This window comes from Felis catus, chromosome B1 (assembly GCF_018350175.1).
Source record: "Felis catus isolate Fca126 chromosome B1, F.catus_Fca126_mat1.0, whole genome shotgun sequence".
Classification (NCBI taxonomy): Eukaryota; Metazoa; Chordata; class Mammalia; order Carnivora; family Felidae; genus Felis; species Felis catus.
Window position 1 is genome coordinate 111,425,089 of NC_058371.1, and position 19,957 is coordinate 111,445,045.

At 36.7% G+C, this 19,957-nt stretch overlaps 1 long non-coding RNA gene across 2 annotated transcripts in view; it reads left to right on the top strand.

The window, feature by feature from the left end:
* LOC109499021 overlaps nt 1-19,957 on the top strand; it is a 244,146-nt gene that overhangs the window by 12,182 nt on the left and 212,007 nt on the right. The window contains exon 3 of one of the 2 annotated variants that reach the window (XR_002156126.3): nt 18,262-18,796. The exons of the other annotated variant lie outside the window; for it this stretch is intronic. This is a non-coding gene — a long non-coding RNA (uncharacterized LOC109499021). Of the gene's footprint in view, nt 1-18,261; nt 18,797-19,957 lie in introns of those variants that run through there. 2 annotated transcript variants of the gene reach the window in all.

The window sequence follows — 19,957 nt, forward strand, 5'->3', positions numbered from 1 at the left end:
CCCACTGGTGGCCTGTTCTACACACTTAACTAAGATCAATACAAAGCTTGCAAGTTTCAATTCATGTTTCGTATTTTCTTCTTATTTTTGTTTGTTTGTTTTTTGTAAATTGAGACATCTCTCAATCTCTAGTGTTCAGTGATAAGCATATTACAATCTTATTTGCAAGTTATTTCAGTATCTTGGGTTGTAATATATTGGAGTTAAAAGTCTAGAAAACAATTAGGCCCTGTTGACTGCTCACCTGCATTATTGAAAGTTGCCATGTTCTACAGAAGAGGGTTATGTTTATACTCTGAGTGTTGGAGTTTTCCCAAAGGTAAATAATCCATCACTCTCTTTGGCCTACATTCCATTCCTTACATGTGTTCAATATAATTGTGAATAGCTCTTCTACTTAGTGTGAGAGGTGAGTGTGTACACAGTGGCATTTTAGTCATTGCTTAGGCTGTGGTCTTTCCTAATGCCAGTTGCCAGTGGGCCTCAAAGTCCAGGAAACCAAGTAATACAGAGCTGATAACTACTAATTCTACATTCGTGAAGCTTCTTTTACTTACTTACTAAGGAGTATAAATGAAGGGCAGTTCTGAGTTGAGGCTGTTCTGAACTGTAGATGTGTCTCTTGAAGAATGTCTCATAGCTCCACCTTACCTTAAATTTATGGTCTAGTTTCTATGTGTTAAATACAATTCACAAAGGTACAAGTCCTCTGCTTTGAAAGTAGTGTTATGGAAAATATGGAAAATAAACTTCCTGTTTATTGATCTCTTACATTACCACATGGAACAGAATACATTTGTTTGTATACTACCTTTTGATAGGCTTAAAGTTGGCTAATTTTCCTATAAAGTTAATTGATTCAATGTTGTTATGCTATTATTAATGCATCATTAATACAAATAAGTCAATAATCCGCCTATCACTATTGGAATATATTAAAAATTATTTATAATTAAAGAAACATCAGCAAAGTAGTCATCACTCATCTTTCTGTAATTCTTTTGTTTGTGGTCCTCTTTTTGAGGTAGTGCAGTGGCCTTTTGTAATGATTGATTTGGACCATTAATGACAAGTCCAACTAGGATTTGGTTCATCCATCTTCCCTTAGTCCAGCCAAAAATGTTCCTATAAATAAACATCATGTCTGAGTGATTTTTGACTGAAAGAACTCCAAGGAGTCTCGTGGCTGTTATGTTTGTCTCTTCAACTACCTAACAGGACTGACACAGCTCCGACTGGGGCCATTTGACCCTGAGTTTAGCATACCCAAAACCTAACTGTGAGATAACCTTTTGGGGGTGCTAACTTGATGCCTTGAAATTCTGGAACAGTTTCTGGGATCCCTAAGGCTATCTGGGTGTTGGTGAGGAATGACACATCGAAACACAGGCCCTTACTACAGCACCACATGCAGGGGTGTGTATTTCTGCGTGATGTCTCTGCGTGTGGAAACTGACAAAAACAGTAGGAGAAATTGTGCTAATGGGATATTACCTTCTCTGATGACAGTACTGCTTTCAAATCTTCCTTTTCCTGGCTGTGCAAAAAGTGATTTTTTTAAAAGTTTCTGTTTCAAAGAGGATGTGGATATAAGTGGTGGATGAGCAGGCATCACACTGGCAGGCAGATTCTCCAGGGCACGTTGTGCTGAATGCTCCCTGTTCCTGCTTTTCATTTGATTCTCTTGAGGAGTCTGTTCTTGTCTCTGCAGGAAGGTATTAATTATTCTCCACTTGTACCTCCTGGGCTTCTAAAGGCAAAAATATGCAAAGCAAGGTTTTCAGTAATTTGAGAAACTCCTTCATAAAGTAGAAATTCAGTGACTTTATTAGCATGACTAAAATCATTACAACAATTCTGTTCATGTCTGCTGTGCTGTTGAAGGGTAGACCTCTTTTCTCCTAAGGCTTCTGGTAATTTTCATCACTGTAAAGCATTTTTTTTTCTTTTTTAACTCAATCAATTTGTTCTTACATATTCACACAGAGTTGGAACCAAACTTAAAATTTGGGCTGGAAATTGTGAGGTATATTTAACCTGTGGAAAATTTGATGTTTACATTCTTCTTGCATTTAAATATGATGAAATTACTACAAAGGAAGACAAGTTTTTGGATTCATTTTGGTGCAACTGTCTGAAGCTTGCCCAGTATCTCCCCCATTTTCTGAAGTCTCCAAAAAGAGATTACTTTCAAGCAGTTTCTAAATAGCTCACTACCTTGAATCACACTTCATTCAATGCCATCCATTCTGCCAGAGTGTCTCCCTAAAGTATTACTTAGACCAGGTCACTGCACTGTTCCGTGTCCATTACCCAGTGTCTAATGCAAACATCATACCTGATTGTCAGTGTCTTCTATAATTTGGGCCTATCAAACTGTGATATCTGGTTAATTGCCTTTTCAAGTCTAGTGACATTTCTGCCTAAATATTGGGAACTATTCAGCAACAATTGTATACACTGCTTCTATAGCATATGATTTTACTAGATCAGTTATATTTCTCTGAGACATGCACTTGTAAATGTAAAACAAATTAATTCAAAATTTTCAAAGTATACCAAAGTCTTGTTCATGAAACTGCACTAACTAGATCCTGGCTCAGTAGGTCTCAATGGCCAACAATTCCACTCCTTAGGTAGGTGTTCGTTAAAGTTGAATGCATATGCCAAGTCAAAAGAGATGTACAAGAATATTCAAAGAAGCATTATTTGTAATAGTCCACAGGCAGGGTAGCTATAGATAGAATTTGTAGAGTGTAATTTGGCTAGAAAAAATCAATATATGAAAATCTATATAAATTCTTTGAATTAGAAAGAATAATTTAAAAATTGGAACAGATATATATTATTTGAAGTAATGATAAAAGAAATATAATAAGCAAGGTATTCCTATATGGAAAAAGGTTTTATATTATTGGAGGATATTATATAAAGTCTAAACAACTACAGAATCATAATATGTTTCCTAGGGGAAAGAGTTAATACTATAAAAATATAAGTTCCATAAAAATATTATTCAAGTCATAATTCCAGTAGAGTGAAAGTTTCTTTGACTAGAATGAGATAAGTGAAGTCAAATTTCATATTGAAGTATTGTTGTCTGAGAATAGCTATGCCAGTTTGAAAAAGGGCCTAGAGTGCTTGATTTACCAGATATTCACTGCTACAATAATTCTGTAATTCAGTTGCTTGTACAAGGTAGTGCAAGTGCTATGACCAGCAACCCTCAAGTTTTAGTGGCCAACACAATTATTTCATATTCCTGTAACAGGTGGTGGAGGTGAGAGGCTCTTTTTCACCAGTCAGTCAGGGATATGCTGTATCAGTCAGGAGACAGAAACTACAGCAGTAATTTGAGCAGGGAAATTTTAAGTTAGAGATTTATGAACTAGGGGGATTAACTACTAAGGTACAGAGAGAACACTGTAAAGAACAGAGAAATAGCAGATATGAGAAGCAGTTTCTACCTCTAGGGCTGAAGCAGAGTACTCAAAAGAGGGACAGGCTTGGAAGCGCCTCTCCTGAAGCCCCCAAAAGCTGAGAGTCAGAGTTCCTTGGAAAGGATGTGGCTGTGGTCAGTTGGAAAGCAAGAAGGTTTGCTGAAGTGCCACAGGCTGAGGCTGGCAAGCAGGCTCACTATGCTGGTGAGGCTCTGTAAGAAGCTGCCTGCCTGTGCTCCGGGGAAACTTGCTGGGTGGCTGAGTGCCACCAAGTATCCGGCACACTGTTGCCATGGGCTTCAAGAATCAATAGGAAAAAACACCTCAGAATCAGGATAAGAAGCCCATTCCTCTTAGAGCGTCCCTCTAACACCTTCTGCTGACAAGCTTAGCCTTGTGCCACCTGGCAAAGGAGGAGTGTTTGTTTATAGGATCTGACTTCAGTGTGACAAAGCAGGGCAAAGAGGGGTAGATTTGGTGCTGAGAGGCAAGACAGTGATAAACCAGCACACCTGTAGTCCTTCTGTCTTGTGGCTTTTCCTCCCTTCTGAAAATCTTTGTTCACCCAGTGATTGGCAAGAAGATGAAGTCTCACCCTAAACTTCCTTGAGGAGTAGTCACTAATCACGTGGCCTTACCTAAAAGGAAGAGGAATGAGAAATGTATTTTATTATTTATTTATTTGTTTGTTTGTTTATTTATTTATGAGACAGAGAGAGAGAGAGACAGAGACAGAGAGAGAGCATGAGCAGGGGAGAGGCAGAGGGAGAGGGAGACAGAGAATCCCAAGCAGGCTTCGTCTGTCAGCGCAGAGCCTGATGCAGGGGCTCAAATCCACGAACTGTGAGATCATACCCTGAACTGAAATCCAGAGTGGGATGCTTAACTGACTGAGCCACCCCAGCACCTTGAGAAATAGATGTTAGTGGTGTACATAGGAAAAGGAAGAAAACACAAATATTCATTAGCAATTGTCATCTCTACGATAAGTGATAAAGTGTTACGTTAGTTACCACCCTAGAAAAAGACAACTAGATCAGGCAAATAGAATAGAGAGTAGATCAATGCATATTAAATAATCAATTTCAAAATTAAAAGTAAATACATTCATTGGCTCTTTGAATATCTATCTTGTAATAAGAAATAGAAGCTCTATTATGGATAGATATTTATATAAGATGATTTATCACAGAATTTTTTTGTAATGGTTTACAAACACATAGACAAGCAAATAAAATACAAACAAACTCATGAATGCCCAAGTTGAATCAATTGTGGTATATCATACTAGAGAGTATAATTCTATAATTTAAAATGAGTTAGATTCTGGTGTGCTTGGGTGGCTCAGTCGGTCAAGTGGCCAACTTCAGCTCAGGTCATGATCTTGCAGTTCATGAGTTCAAGTGCTGCATCGGGCTCTGTGCTGACAGCTCAGAGCCTGGAGCCCGCTTCAGATTCTGTGTCTCCCTCTCTCTCTGCCCCTTCCCTGATTGTGCTCTGTCTCTGTCTCTCTCTCTCTCAAACATAAATAAGCATTAAAAAAAAATAAAATGATCTAGATTCATATTTATGAACTGGAAGAATGTTTATAATATGTTAAGTGAGTGATGCAATGTATTTGGTACAAGTCCATTTTGTAAAAAAAAAATAATCTTTAGAATTCTATGTACATGTATGCTTGTATATTTGTGTATGATCAAGGAGAAAAATGCTCACATTGTTTACCCGAGCTGGGGGATGGAAAAAGAGGGAGGGAAATCATTAAGTCCTTCTTCATGCATTTTAGCTTGTTTCATTACATGCTTAGCACAAATTTCTTTTCTAAGACAAAATAGTAAAATGTGAAGTAAAAAAATAAACTTTTATCTATGGTACAAATAAACAAATGTCTTAGGTCTGGAAACCCATGCAAAAAGCTGCCTCTTCCAAAATGCTGACAGACACAAATTTGAACTGGTTACTTGACTCACCTATACCTTTGTTTTTGAACACTTGCAAGAGAGAACTGCTCATAAGAGTTAGATAACATTTCAGACATAGTAGTATTTAGTGAATAACAATCTTTAACCGAAATAATGTGTTGACATATTTATGCTGAAGGTGTGGGAAGGCAGTTTGAGTGTAATGATAGTGTAAGTTGCTGTATATCTGTTGTGTAATATTTAGATTGTGCTAATATTTAATAATAATATATATGCATTTGTAAATATATATATATTATACACATGTATGCATACATACATAAACATCTGTTGTTTCTTATGTTATTGATCGTAGCCATCTGACGGGTACTGAGGTGATATCTCATTGTAGTTTTGATTTTCATTTCCCTGAAGATAAGGGATGATGAACATCTTTTCATGTGTCTGTTGGCCATCTGTATATCTTCTTTGGACAGATGTCTGTTTATCTTCTGCCCATTTTTTAATTGGATTATTTGATTTGGGGTGTTGATGTAAATATGTATATATATTATCTTTCTTTTTATTTTTTTAATTTAATTTAATTTTTTATCTGACAGTAATCTTTTTAGCAGTCTTAAAAGGTTAAAGTTGTATAGATGAAGAAACTAAGAGATTAAGTACTTGCTTAGTTTTTTATACCTAAGTAGTAGAACTAGAATATGAATTAGTTCTTTCTGACTCTTAAAAAAAATTTTTTTTTAATGTTTTTATTTTTGAGAGTCAGAGAGAGACAGAGCATGAGTAGGGGAGGGGCAGAGAGAGGGACACACAGACTCCGAAGCAGCCTCCAGGCTCTGAGCTGTCAGCACAGAGCCTGATGTGAGGCTTGAACTCACGAACCATGAGATCATGACCTTAGCCAAAGTCAGACACTTAACCAACTGAGCCACCTAGGCACCCTGGTTCTTTCTAATGCTTAAGTAATTGCCACATTAAAATAGGCTACTCAAGGAATTTCAAGCCAGAAAGGACTCTTTTTATATTTAAAGTTGCTATTAGTAACACACATTGGGAAATTTGTTAGTGTACTGGGACCAGCTTTTAAAAGTGGAGTGCTACCCTACAGGTGTGAATGTATTTTCTGATCAAGCTTCTGTATATTGATTAAAACTATCTTCTGGGAAGAATAAGCTAGATTTTTATAACTGATTTTGTTTATTGTGGTAAAATATACATAGCATGAAAGTTACCATTTTAGCCATATTTAAGTGTAGAGTTCAGTGGCATTAAGTACATTCATATTGTTGCGCCCCATCACCCCATCCATCTCCAGAGCTTTCTTCATTTTTCCTAAATGAAACTCCTTACCCATTAAACAGTAACTCCTTGCTTCTCTTCTCCCAACCCCTGGTGGTCACCATTCTTTCTGTCTCTATACATTTTGATAGCTCTAGGTACTTCATCTGTGTGATGTCATAGGAAATGTGTCCTTTTGTGACTGGCTTCAAGTGTCGTGTCTTCAAGGTCTATCCATTTTGTAACATGTGTAAGAATTTCCTTCCTTTTTAAATCTGCATAATATTTCATTGCATTATATATACCACATTTTGTTTATCCATTCACCTATCAATTGACATTTAGGTTCCTTCCACCTTTCAGCTATTGTAAATAATGATGTTACAACATGGGTGTACAAATACCTGTTCAAGTAGATGCTTTCCTTCTTCTTTCTTTCTTTCTTTCTTTCTTTCTTTCTTTCTTTCTTTCTTTTTAAATTTTAATTCCATTTAGCTAATATACAGTGTTATGTTAGTTTCAGGTGTACAATATCATGGTACATCACTCTGTGTTCATCATTATAAGTGTATTCCTTAATCCCCATTACCTATTTCACCCATGCCCCATCCCTCTTCCCTCTGGTAACCATCAGTTTGTTCTCTATAATTAAGAGTCTGTTTCTTGATCTCTCTCTCTCTCTCTCTCTCTCTCTCTCTCTCTCTCTTTCCCTTTGCTTATTTGTTTGTTTTCCTAAGTTCCAAATATGAGTGAAATCATATGGTATTTGTATTTCTCTGACTGACTTGTTTCACTTAGCATTATACTTCCTAGGTCCATCCATGGGTTGTTGCAAATGGCAAGAGTTTATTATTTTTTATGGCTGAATAATATTCCATTATATATATGACCACATCTTTCTCCATTCATCTATCGCTAGGCACTTGGGCTGCTTCCATATCTTGGCTTTGTAAATAATTCTGCTATAAATATAGGAATGCACATATACCTTTGAATTGGTGCTTTTGTATTTTTTGAGTAAATTCCCAGTAGTGTGATTCCTGGATGGTAAGGTTGTTCTATTTTTAACTTTTTGAGGGAATTTCATACTGCTTTCCATTGTGGCTGCATCTGTTTGCATTCCCTCCAATGGTGCATGAGGGTTCCTTTTCCTCCACATCCTCGTGAACACCTGTTGTTTCTTCTGTTGCCAATTGTAACCATTCTAACATGTGTGAAGTGATATCTCATTGTAGTTTTGATTTGCATTTCCTTGATGATAAGTGATGATGTACATCTTTTCATGTGTCTATTGGCCATCTGGATGTCTTCTTTGCAGAAATGTCTGTTCATGTCTTCTTTCCATTTTAATTGGATTATTTGGGTTTGGGTTTTGGGTGCTGAGTTTTATAAGTTCTTTATATATTTTGGATACTAATCCTTTATCAGAGATGTCATTTGCAAATATCTTCTCCCATTCTGTAAGCTGCATTTTAGTTTTGTTGATTGTTTCCGTTGTTGTGCAGAAACTTTTTGTTTTGATGTTGTCCCAACAGCTTATTTTTGCTTTTGCTTCCCTTGCCTCAGGAGACGTGTCAAGTAGCTGCTCTCAGTTCTTTTGGGAAAATGCCCAGAAATAGAATTGCTGGATCATGTGGTTATTCTATTTTTAATTTTTTGAGGAACCACCATACTGTTTTCCATAGCAGCTGCGCCATTTTCCATTCCCACCAGCAGCGCACATTTCTCCACTTCCTTGCCAACAATTGGTTTTTGTTTGTTTGCTTGCTTTTTTGATAATTACCATCTTAATGAGTGAAATGGTATCATTGTGGTTTTGATTTTGCATTTTCCTAATGTGTAGTGATGTTGAGCATCTTTTCATGTGGTTTTTTATCATTTGTATACCTTCTTTGGAGAAATGTCTGTTCAAACCCTTTGTTTTTTAATTGAATTGTCTGGTTTTTGTTGGTGGTGAGTTAGAGGAGTTCATTATAAAGTCTGGGTTTTAACCCTTTGCCAGATATGATTTGCAAATATTTCTTTTCCATTCAGTGTGTTGCCTTTTTGTTTTGTTGAAAATGTCATTTGATGAAGATAGTTTTTGAATTTGGTAAAGTCCAGTTTATTTATTTATTTATTTTTGTTGTTTATGCTTAGTATCATACCCAAGAAATATTTTCCAAATCCAGTGTCATGAAGCTTTCCCCATTTTGTTCCAAGGGTTTTATGGGTTTAGGTTTTGCATTTAGATCTTTGACCCATTTTGAGTCTATTTTTGTATATGATGTAAGATAAAGGTTCAACTTCGTTCTTTTCCATGTGATTGTCTTATTTTCCCAAAACCATTCATTGAAAAGTCTATCCTTTCATGAAATAAAATGATGTCAGTCCATAGAGGGAAAAAAAGAAAAAGAAACAGTACTAAAATAATAAAAAACCAAGTCACAGTTCTTAGGGGGTTTAAAAATGACAAATTTACATTGATCCTGTAAAAATAATTTAAATGTTTTTTTAACCCTAATATTTATTTTATGGCTACTGAGGAAGAAGTAAGTACTAACACATATTTTTTTTAATTACATGTCACATTCTAGGTACTTATATATGTCCTTTAATCCTCATAAACCTATGTATAAGTGCCCAAAATAGAATTTAACCCAGGTCCAACTCCAGACTTTTGTTTGTCTCATATAGCATGGGAGCAATTTTTAATATAAATGTGACTGTGTGTTTGTGCATATGTACATATATACATACATATATGTATATGCACCTACATGCATACATATGGAGAAAACAAACCATCAAACTTATTTTAAATATGAAGTATATACCTAAAATATCAGAAATGAATAAATTTGGGGGAGAGCAGTTTATAATTGGTTGCAAGGCTTGAGGGTTTCTGTGTTAATCATCCTTTCCAAATGGCTGTAATATTTAGAATGCCCAGTCTTGGTTTTTTTCCCCTTCTCAGATTACTTTGTGACCCTCTTTCTGTTTCAATACATCATTGATAATAGCACTGAATTGGAACTAATGGGAGAAAGAGAAGCTGCAAATGTGGTGTTCCAAGTTAAAGGGGAATAAACACAGGCCTTTCACTTGGAGTAGTTGATGGCGCTTCAGAAGCACAGTCTTCAAACCTGACTGCCAAGTGATCTACTCTGAACATATCCCTCAGTTTATCTTCAGCTCTTCAGGCACTAGGCAGTATTTACGGGCAAACCAAAACAGAATGAGTGTCCTTGATTTTTCAAGTATGGATGCATTTAGATGATTCTTTGAAATGTGTTCTTATCAGTTTGTATTGATAAAATTTTTTAAGAGAAAAAGCAACTTGAGTAACGATTTTGGTATCAGTCTTTCTCTGAGTGAAGCATTTATGTCAATCTACAGGGAGGAAAGTGTTCGGAGGCTTGTCTTAAAAGGCTAGATAGGAACCCAGTGCCATTTGGTGCTAGGCCCTGCTGACAGATTTACTGCCTGCTCCGAGCTGTGGCTGCAGCATGATGGAAGTGGCAGGTGAGGGCCGCAGGAAAGAGGATTCCCATGCTCTGTGTGTGTGTGTGTGTAACTGGCAGCATCCAGGGTCATGGAGGGGCAGGCTGTGTTTACAGTCAGGATTTGTAGGGGGAAAAACGTTATTTTTCTCTTAGCCCTTACAGCAAAGAGCTCCCCTCATTTCTTGGCCAGGAGATGTTTCCAAATGACCAGACCAAAAGACGAGCATGGGCTTTAGAAATAGGGAAATGATCACGCCTTCCACAAGTTCTGTAGCATGAACAAAAGTCACAAATGCCAAAAAATTAAACTAATCTCTCCCCTCCCCTGTGTTAAATAAAAGACGCTTGATGTAAACTAATGGCAGTTCGGGGTTGGATATGATGTTTTCTTTCTGTAAGTAACAGGCTATACAGAATTTCAAAATTACTCAGTTCATAATGAATTAAATTTCAACCTAAGAACTATACTGAGTAATTGTTAGAGACTTACTTCTGAAGCACAGTAATGTGTAAATTTATTATAAATGGTAAATGCATTCAAGTTCAGATGAAAAAGGGACTATTTCAGTAAGTGCAACTGTGGAATCAAAGTATCTCATGGACAGAGATTGTGTGTAAGTGTATATAGACCAAAATTGGAGCTAATGTGTCAGTGCAAAGAGAATTCTGCACAAACAGTGCTGGAAAGCATTTCCTTTGGTGTGTGTTAAAATTCCTTTTTTTCTTTTTAAGTTTTATTAATTTATTTGAGAGACAGAGAGAGAGAGAGAGAGAGTGCAAGGGAGGGGCAGAAAGGGGGGAGAGAGAATACCAAGCAGGCTCCGTGCTCTCTGTGCCTCCCACCCATCTGCCCTGATGCGGGGCTCAAATCCACTTACAAATTGAGAGGGATCATGACCTGAGCCGAAACCAAGAGTCGGGCACTCAACTGACTGAGCCACCCAGGCACCCTGATGTGTTAACATTCTAAGATTTTCTATACATTACTGACTTTCCTAAAAAGAGAAAAATTTGACCTAATTAGTCAGGGAGCATCTTTACTCCCACCCACAATTTAAATACATCTTCAATATTTAAAATTGGTAATTTGGTAACTAAATTGATAGTTAATTTTTAGAAGTTAAAAATACCTTTGATATTTTAAATCGGTAGCTAATAAGGGAGCAAAGTTTTATAGAAATATATTGTGTAGTCAGATAGGCTGGTAACTATTCTGCTACAAATACAAGATGTCTTAATTCAGTTTCTTTGTTTTAATATCAATTGTTAGATTACTTGATCCTGTCCTCTATCCACCAGGTCTCCTTTCTTTCTGAATCCTCAGTACCCACCCTGGAGCCTGGAGTCTGTCCCACAGGTGCTTAGTGAGTGCGTATTAAATCTGTGTCTAAAAGGAAACTTCTCAAGCATTTGTGCCACTGCTTTTGTTCTTTTGAGTCCTAGACTTCCAAAGCCAACCTCACTTTGTGGCCCACTTAAAATGTTTATATGTGCCTTGATGTGCCCAGAGAAGCAGCAGAACTGATTTTCCTTGCTGATAGTGGATGTGTTTATGGCAGGGTGCAGTTTTGAAATCATTTGACAATAATAATGAACTGCTACCAAGAATGGGGGTTTGCAGAGCAGCTAAGTTTTGATGAATTTTTGTATTTAACACTTGGAGTGTATGGGTTGCTGTGGTAGATGGGGATGGTGTTACAAGTTAATGAGTTATGAAGAAACTCCTGGACACAGAGGAGAAAGACCTAGACAAAGAGATTTTAGGGAAATTCAACTGACCCGTCTCTTGTTTAGGGTCTGTACTAAAATGAAAATAAAAATCCCTAACATGGCACTTTTCACATGGCATTGTACTTATTTGTTTATGAATGAAGTTTACTTTCTAACTTTTTTTTCCAAATCTCTCTCTCTGAATAACATGTGAGGTTTACATGTCTAATTTATCTTTATCCAGTATTAGTGCCTGACTTTAACAGATCCTCAACAATTATTGATTACATCAATAAAACAAATGAGTGCGATTTCATAGTCAGTATTTGGAAAACCACATGTGTGTGGGTGTATGGATTTACTTATATATAATTTCATATAGTTACATATGTTTTTAATATGGTATACATATATGATGTTGCTGTGTTTTGTTTTGCTTGTGGCTCTTGTTCATAGAATAATAACATTCAGTGCAATGGGCTAGTTGAAAACTTAAATGAAGATAAATTCAAGATTAACTATCCAAGAGCTTGAGAGTTTGCAAGACTGATGTATAGTAATGTGTCAAAAGGTTTGTATCTCACTGATTTGAGTTTAGTGATTCTTGGAATGTTTATTCTCTGTGGACATTTGTTGCTCCTATATTTTGGAAATAAAATAGAAAAAAATACATACATTATCATTTAGAATGACTTCACTGTTCATGAAGGAAGAATCGGGCTTAAAGCCATTTTTCTACCTTAGTGTGAGAAGAAGGCTCAAACCATCTGACATTTTGTTGTTTATGGAAGCTAATAAATAGTACATGGCATCACTGTATGACCTCCCCCCATGCAAAAATAACTCAAAATTTAGGCCTCAATTAGAGAGTGTAGATAATCTGACTAGGATACACCTGCTCCTTACCAGGCTACCTGTTCCTAGTAAAAAATAGAGTTAAGCGGTTTTAAGCATATTTCTTTCAGAACCTGAGAAAATGGAATGGAAGAAGGCCAGGGAACTTGCCTTTTCTCACTTGCCATGGACCTTTAGGGCACAGAGCTCTCTGTTTTTTATTGAACTAAGTCTATTTCAGCTGCTTTGATCCCTTTGTCCTGAGCAAACTTGTTACATACTTCCTGAGATGTATTTTTCTTATCACATCATGTTAGGTCATTTTTAATTATCCAAATAGTTTATTTGAGACTTCATCAGAGTGACAAGTTGCTTATTTTACCTGGGTGTGGGATAAGTTGAATGGAATGTCCAGAATGCATACAGTTGGAACCACAACATGTACTTTTCACTGGAATTGTACATCATTTCTGCATTTTAGCAAATAAGCATGGGCGCATGTTAAAGTTTGGAATTCAGTAGGATAGCTGCTTGTAATATAAAGTTTAAACTTATTAAATACTACATATAGCACAAACTGTAATCATATTAGATAGAAGGGAGTATTGTGTGGATTTTGGAAAGGAGAATTTAAGTCTGTAAGCCAGAACTATTCACAGTGCCTCTGTCCCCCTTCCCCATGGAAGGGCTAGTTCTCAAGTCCATTTGTTGTCCTTAATTATGTCAATGGTCAATATCAATTTTCCAGCAAGATATTAAACAAAGGTAAATAAGGATTCTTCTCTAGGTTTGTTTACTAGGAAGCTTTTGACATAGCTATTGAAGAGTTTGTTGGGAAAAGCCTTAATGAATTTAGCCTGCAATTTAAGACCAATTTATTTGAGCAAGCTTATGTGCATCCATATTGTCAGCACAGTGATATAATATCACTCATTTTCCATCATGTTCATTGGTGATGTCAGAAGAAATGCTATTTAGTTCTCAATACTATTGATTTATACTTTGCTATCCACAAATCTCCTATTGCATTTTTTTCTAATAAGCCACAAGATTAATAAGAAAGCTGACTCAGGAGCTGTTACCGGGTTCTGCCTAGGGCAAGTTTTAACTGCTTGGCTTTTACAAGTAGATCTGCAGTACAAATATATTAATATAGTACAGAGTCTTTTTTAAATTTATTTTCATTTTATTAATTTTAGAGAGAGAGAGAGAGAGAACAGGGAGGGGCAGAGAGAGGGAGAGAGAATCCCAAGTAGGCTCCACACTCAATATGGAGCCCGATGAGGGGCTTGAATTCACAAACTGTGAGATCATGACCTGAGCTGAAATCAAGAGTTGGAAGCTCAACTGACTGAGCCACCCAGGTGCCCCAATATAGTAGTACTGAGTCTCAATGGAGAAAAAGTAATTCCACTCTGTTAATAAAATGCCTTACAATTTTCATGTTGCAGGTAATAATTTGGGGTAAAATTGAGCAGAGTAAAATAATTCTTCTTGATGCAGACTTGAGCCCTGAGGTATTTTAAAAAGACAGGAGACACAGTCACAAGTAGGTCATTTTCACCAAACTTCTTTGTCCAAGATCCATTTTTAAATACAACATGTGTTATTTTGAAGGGGCACTTGAAGAAATTTGTAACTTCAATGTTACCTTGGAACACTGTGTGTGTAAATTATGTAACTAATAATTCTATTTTCTAAAGCACTGCATTTTCTGGCTTTCTTTAAAAGAAGTTAGTTTCACAGAAAAATACATTTCCACAGAGTCCTTGAAAGTTTTAAATTAAATGTTTGGTTTTTGTCCAAAGAGCAGTCTCAAGACTATAATTTTTGTATTTTTATACGTAATAGCAGTAAACTAGATGGGAGGGAATGGGATTACCATTTGCCACCACTACCCAAGCTTGACGTGCTTCCATTTGTTTTGTGTAAAGTGTGCCTCTATTTACCAAATATTTCTATTAAGCACTGAGTCCTGATTGTCGGTCAAAACTTCGCTGAAGAAATAAGTTGGTTAGTGGGATTTAAAAAGCAGAAACAAGAATAAAGTCAAATTTCCAAACAGAGGAATTGATCTCTATGAGAAAGACAGCCTTTTGAGACTTTTCAAAAGAATTGGGTGTCCGAGGCACTCTCCTCTCAGATTGTTGAGCATAGCAGTGTCTGGTTGGAACGAATCTCACCATGACATGTACGTGGCTTGTGTGGTCATCTCACTGTGATCTGAGAAGTTTCTGCTTACTGTGGTGGCATGCTATGTTCCGCCTTGCTGCAGCCGTATGCAGTGGGTTGCCTTTTATTTCAGAAGACTTGTTTCTCCTACAGACTATTGAACAGCTACTTTGGCACCTACTACTATATGAGTGTTATTCACTTATATTTGTCCAGGATTTTAGAGCAGTAGTCCTCCGTGTGTGGCACTTGGTCCAGGACTTATCAAAATGCAAATTCCCAGGCCCCACCCATGACCCACTGAATCAGGAACTCTCAGAGTGGGGCCCACCTATCTGTGTGTCAACAAGCCCTCCAGATGATGCTGAGGTACCCTAGAGCTTGACAAAAATGAACTTGGGGTTTTCACTTTGGTATTAGGTGATAGGGCACTGATTTTGTTTTTAAAGTTTAGGGAAGTTGATTGATATGCTCAAGCTCACTCAAATCTAAGTGGCAGAATTTGGATTTGAATCATATTCTCTGTGCCCCAAATCTTATCATTCTTTCCACGCCATGCTTTCTACCCACACTTGTCAAGTTGTGGTAACTGGGGGTTAGGGAACAGACCCAGGCTTTTGCCAAACAACTTCATGATGGTGAATGCTGCCTGGACTCTAGGAGTAACTGGCTTAAAGGGGCAAGATTATTTTACTTCCCTTCAGTGGGCAGGGAGGAAATATGAATCTTAGTATAACTGTAATTCCTGTCAAATCCAGGGAATCAAGTCACAATCCTGGAGACACCAGAGAGAGGATGCTAGTTCTCTAGTGAGATGCCTGCCACATTGGCCATATTTATTACCACGTCCAAGATTTTCTCGTTGCAGTGATGATAGGACGCGAGGGGCATTTATGTCTTTATACTGAAAGTGTGAACTCACCTGGGCAATAAGACACAGTACAGAATAGTTAAATGAGGTGATTTAATTTATGACATACAACATTTGTTTGGAAAAACTGATTGTGCTTTACTCTTTGTGCTGATGTCACTTCAAAAACAATCCTAACAAATTCTATTTATCACTAAGTTTCCCCAACTCTTCTTTCTTTCTGATTTCTCTTAAGGAAAGAAAACCTTAAACACTAAAGAGAAAGATAATCCAGTTTCTCTCCTTGTAAAAAATTATTTAGTATAAAATATATTATATATATATGTATATATATATATATATTCAATATATATTAAAATGTGAAATGCCCAAGTTTCTCAAGTTTCTCAAAAATGTTGTTTTGTAGTGGAAGCAGAGGACTAATTATAGTAAATGTTAAGGATAAGTCATCCCCAAATGCTTCAAAACTGGGTTTTGGTTAGCATTTTTAACAGGTGATTCTCTCCTATTTCCCAATTTGTAACTTCAAACCTAATTTCAAAAAAAAAAAATGCACAATATCTGGAAAAGAAGAACAATTTCTTATTATTCAGTTTTTACAGTGTGGTATTCAAAATGCGAATGATAGTGATTATGATATAATTTATATAGTACTTTTTAATTTTTAAATAATTTCCACCCACATATTTTTGTTTAATTCATAAAATAAAAGTATGATTTAATTTTTGTTATGTCTTACTTGATAGGTGAAGATACTAGGGCTTAAGGGAGTGACATGAATTTTCAAAACTGAGTAGCAACTTGGACCCTCTGACTTAAAATCTCATTCACTTTCCACCATAGGACACAAAGGACACCATGAGCCATGCTTCTTGGATGTAAATGATGGGAAAGTTTACTAGTAAATGTATAAAGTATTTATTTATATCTCTGACAAAATTTTATTTAAAAAAACTATAACATGTCTCAGTTAAAAAAAATCTATAGTATATCTTCTTCCATTTTGTCCTTGAAGTGCAGTGATTATTTCATAGATAACTTTGCTAATATTCAAAATCCTTGTATTTTAAAAATTATGATAACTGACTCCAAGTAAATTGCTTCTACTGTGACTTTATATTTACAAAGCATTTCAATGGAGTAAATCACACTCAAAATTGATCTCCTCCTTAGTTTGTTTCCTTCTATCTTTTTCTACCTGTTCCTACCTTCCTTCCATATCCTATAATTTAGGATCCTGAGTTGTGGAGACAATTGTAAAAAAGTTGAAAACTCTAAGATTTATTTCATCTTTAATAGTTTTGATTCTGCTTTGTGTTTCTCATATAACTGGCAAATAAATAAATAAACATAAATAAATAAATAAATAAATAAATAAATAAATAAATAAGTAAATAAGTAAATAAATAAATAGATAAATAGTTTGAGCAGAGAGATTTACTGGTGTCCAAGACTGTAAGCCCCACTCCATACTGGTAGAATGTTCAATTATTGAGTTTTTTTAAAAAAAATTAGAGAAGTCTAGAAATTCGTCAAAGGGATGCCTGGCTTATGGATAAAAACTGTAAAAACCATATGAGATAATCTTGCCTTTTATTGACAACAGTGAATACTTGATCTGAAGCCAGAGTCAGTTACTAAAACAGTTTTAAAAAATTATCTTTAGGGAAAAACTGTGTTATCAGTTGAATTAAGCTGCTATTTAAGCAAGCTGTGGCTTTGGAAGCTGTGCTCCTGGCACACTTGACTAAGGAAAATGGGTTAGGAATATTGGAACTGGCAAGTTAGATATTGCCAGTAATCCACTTAGTCTGATGTCTTGTGTCTATCAGAAATCTCTTTTGATTACTTCTAAAAGGCTTCTCTCCTAACCCCAAAAAGAACCATTTTTAGTAATATATCGTGTGGAATATCTTACTTTTTTCCTATGGCATTTATACATGTGTAATTATTCCATGAAATGTTATTTCACAAAAGGTTAGCATGAGCTAGAATGGGAAAAAAAAAACCATTCTTTATTTACTGGCCTGATTCTTTCAAGACTGAAACATTTACAAGAGTTCTGTTCTTTTTTTTTTTTTTTAATTTTTTTTTCAACTTTTATTTATTTTTGGGACAGAGAGAGAGAGAGCATGAACGGGGGAGGGGCAGAGAGAGAGGGAGACACAGAATCGGAAACAGGCTCCAGGCTCTGAGCCATCAGCCCAGAGCCTGACGCGGGGCTCGAACTCACAGACCGCGAGACCGTGACCTGGCTGAAGTTGGACGCTTAACCGACTGCGCCACCCAGGCGCCCCGCACAAGAGTTCTGTTCTTATTCAGGCTCTGAGAATTACCCAGATCAGTTGACTACCAATGGGCCAATAGGAGAACAGAGAAAAGTATCAGACTTAATATGAAGAACATAAAATCTTGTCAACTTTAACTTGAAGTTCTTGATGTGCATCCATGCCAGATTCTAGATGAGATAGAATGAAAGTATAGTGTCAGTGTTTCTTTTTGTCCTTATGGAAAGATGAAAAAATGTCATTAGTTTTCTTTTCTCATAGGGAGTTGCTGTGGTAGATGGTGTTATCCAAAAATGGCACAAGCATTATTGCTGGTCCCACGTGCTCTTCTAGAACTTTGCAAGCCTGCATCAAGAAGTAAGGTCTGTTCCCCCTTATTTTGAAACTAGGTAGCATTTTGTGTCAGACCCTCCACAGTTGAGTGATAGAGTTCATGGTGCATGACTTTGGAAGTGACGTCATAAGAACAGTAAAGCTTCCTCCTGACTCTCTCTTCTTTGGAACTTTTACCCTTGGAACCTAAACCTCATGTTAGGAAGAAGCCAAGCATCCTCATTAAAAGCCACATCTAGGTGTGCAAGCCACAGCTCCAGATGAGCTCCCAACCAGCAGCCGACACCAACCCCCAAACATGTGAATGAATCTTTAGATGATTTCTGGCCCTCAGCCTTCAAGCCACCCCATGTGATGATAAGTGGATTAAAAATGACGGGGTGCCTGGGTGGCTCAGTCGGTTAAGCGTCCGACTTCAGCCAGGTCACGATCTCGCGGTCTGTGAGTTCGAGCCCCGCGTCAGGCTCTGGGCTGATGGCTCAGAGCCTGGAGCCTGCTTCCGATTCCGTGTCTCCCTCTATCTCTGCCCCTCCCCCGTTCATGCTCTGTCTCTCTCTGTCCCAAAAATAAATAAACGTTGAAAAAAAAATTTTTTTTTTTTTTTAAAAATGAGCTGTTCCCACTGGGCTCTGACTCCATTGCAGATTCGTGAGAGTATGAGTATTTGAGGTGGTTTGTTATATGGCAATAAATAAAAGGATGCATGCTCCAGAAAAAAAAAATGTAGCAGCATTTCATATAATCACAATGAGAGAAGAATTTTTTGCACGCATATGTAATATTTGTGAAAAACAGACGTCATAAGGGTCTAGAATGCAACAGAAAATTATATATTAGACAAGATAAGGAAAAATTTCCATCTCTGAACATCCTTTTCCTGTTCTACAAAACAATTCTCAACAGCATTTTATTATTTATTTATTTATTTATTTATTTATTTATTTATTATAAATGTTTATTCATTTTTGAGAGAGAGAGAGAGCGCGTGTGCATGCTCATGTGTGGGGGAGGGGGCAGAGAGACAGGGAGACAGAGGATCCATAGTGGGCTCTGTGCTGACATCAGGGAGCCCCATGTGGAGCTTGCGTTCACAAACCATGCGATCATGAACTGAGCTGAAGTCAGACGTTCAACTGACTGAGCCACCCAGGTGTCCTCAACAGCATTTTCAAGATCATTGCCACTTCTACTTCCCAACGTCCCAGCTCTACCTCTTGGATTTTCTGTTAGTCCTTGTTTGTAGCGTGGATAAGCAACAGTATTTTCAAGAAAAAAACAGATCCTATGATACTCTTTCTAGAAGATTAGCACTAAAAATCCATCAGGTAGATCTGAACTAAAATGGGCTACAAGTCCACCTAACTAAAACAAAGTGGCCTTTTCAGATGCCCCTGAATTATTTCAAGCAGTCAACTAAGTTTAGTTGAATTATGGCTATTTGGTTGATTGGAGGACTTTATTTTTCTTTTTAATAGAAAAAATTTATCAGTGGCTGAACATCAATAATGATATGAGTTGATGATTGTGGGGGTTAAGAGTTAATTTATCTAAAGCACTCAATATTCCCTACACAGAGTGAATACTATTTGTGTATACATATATTTTGATTATGATTATGATAGTC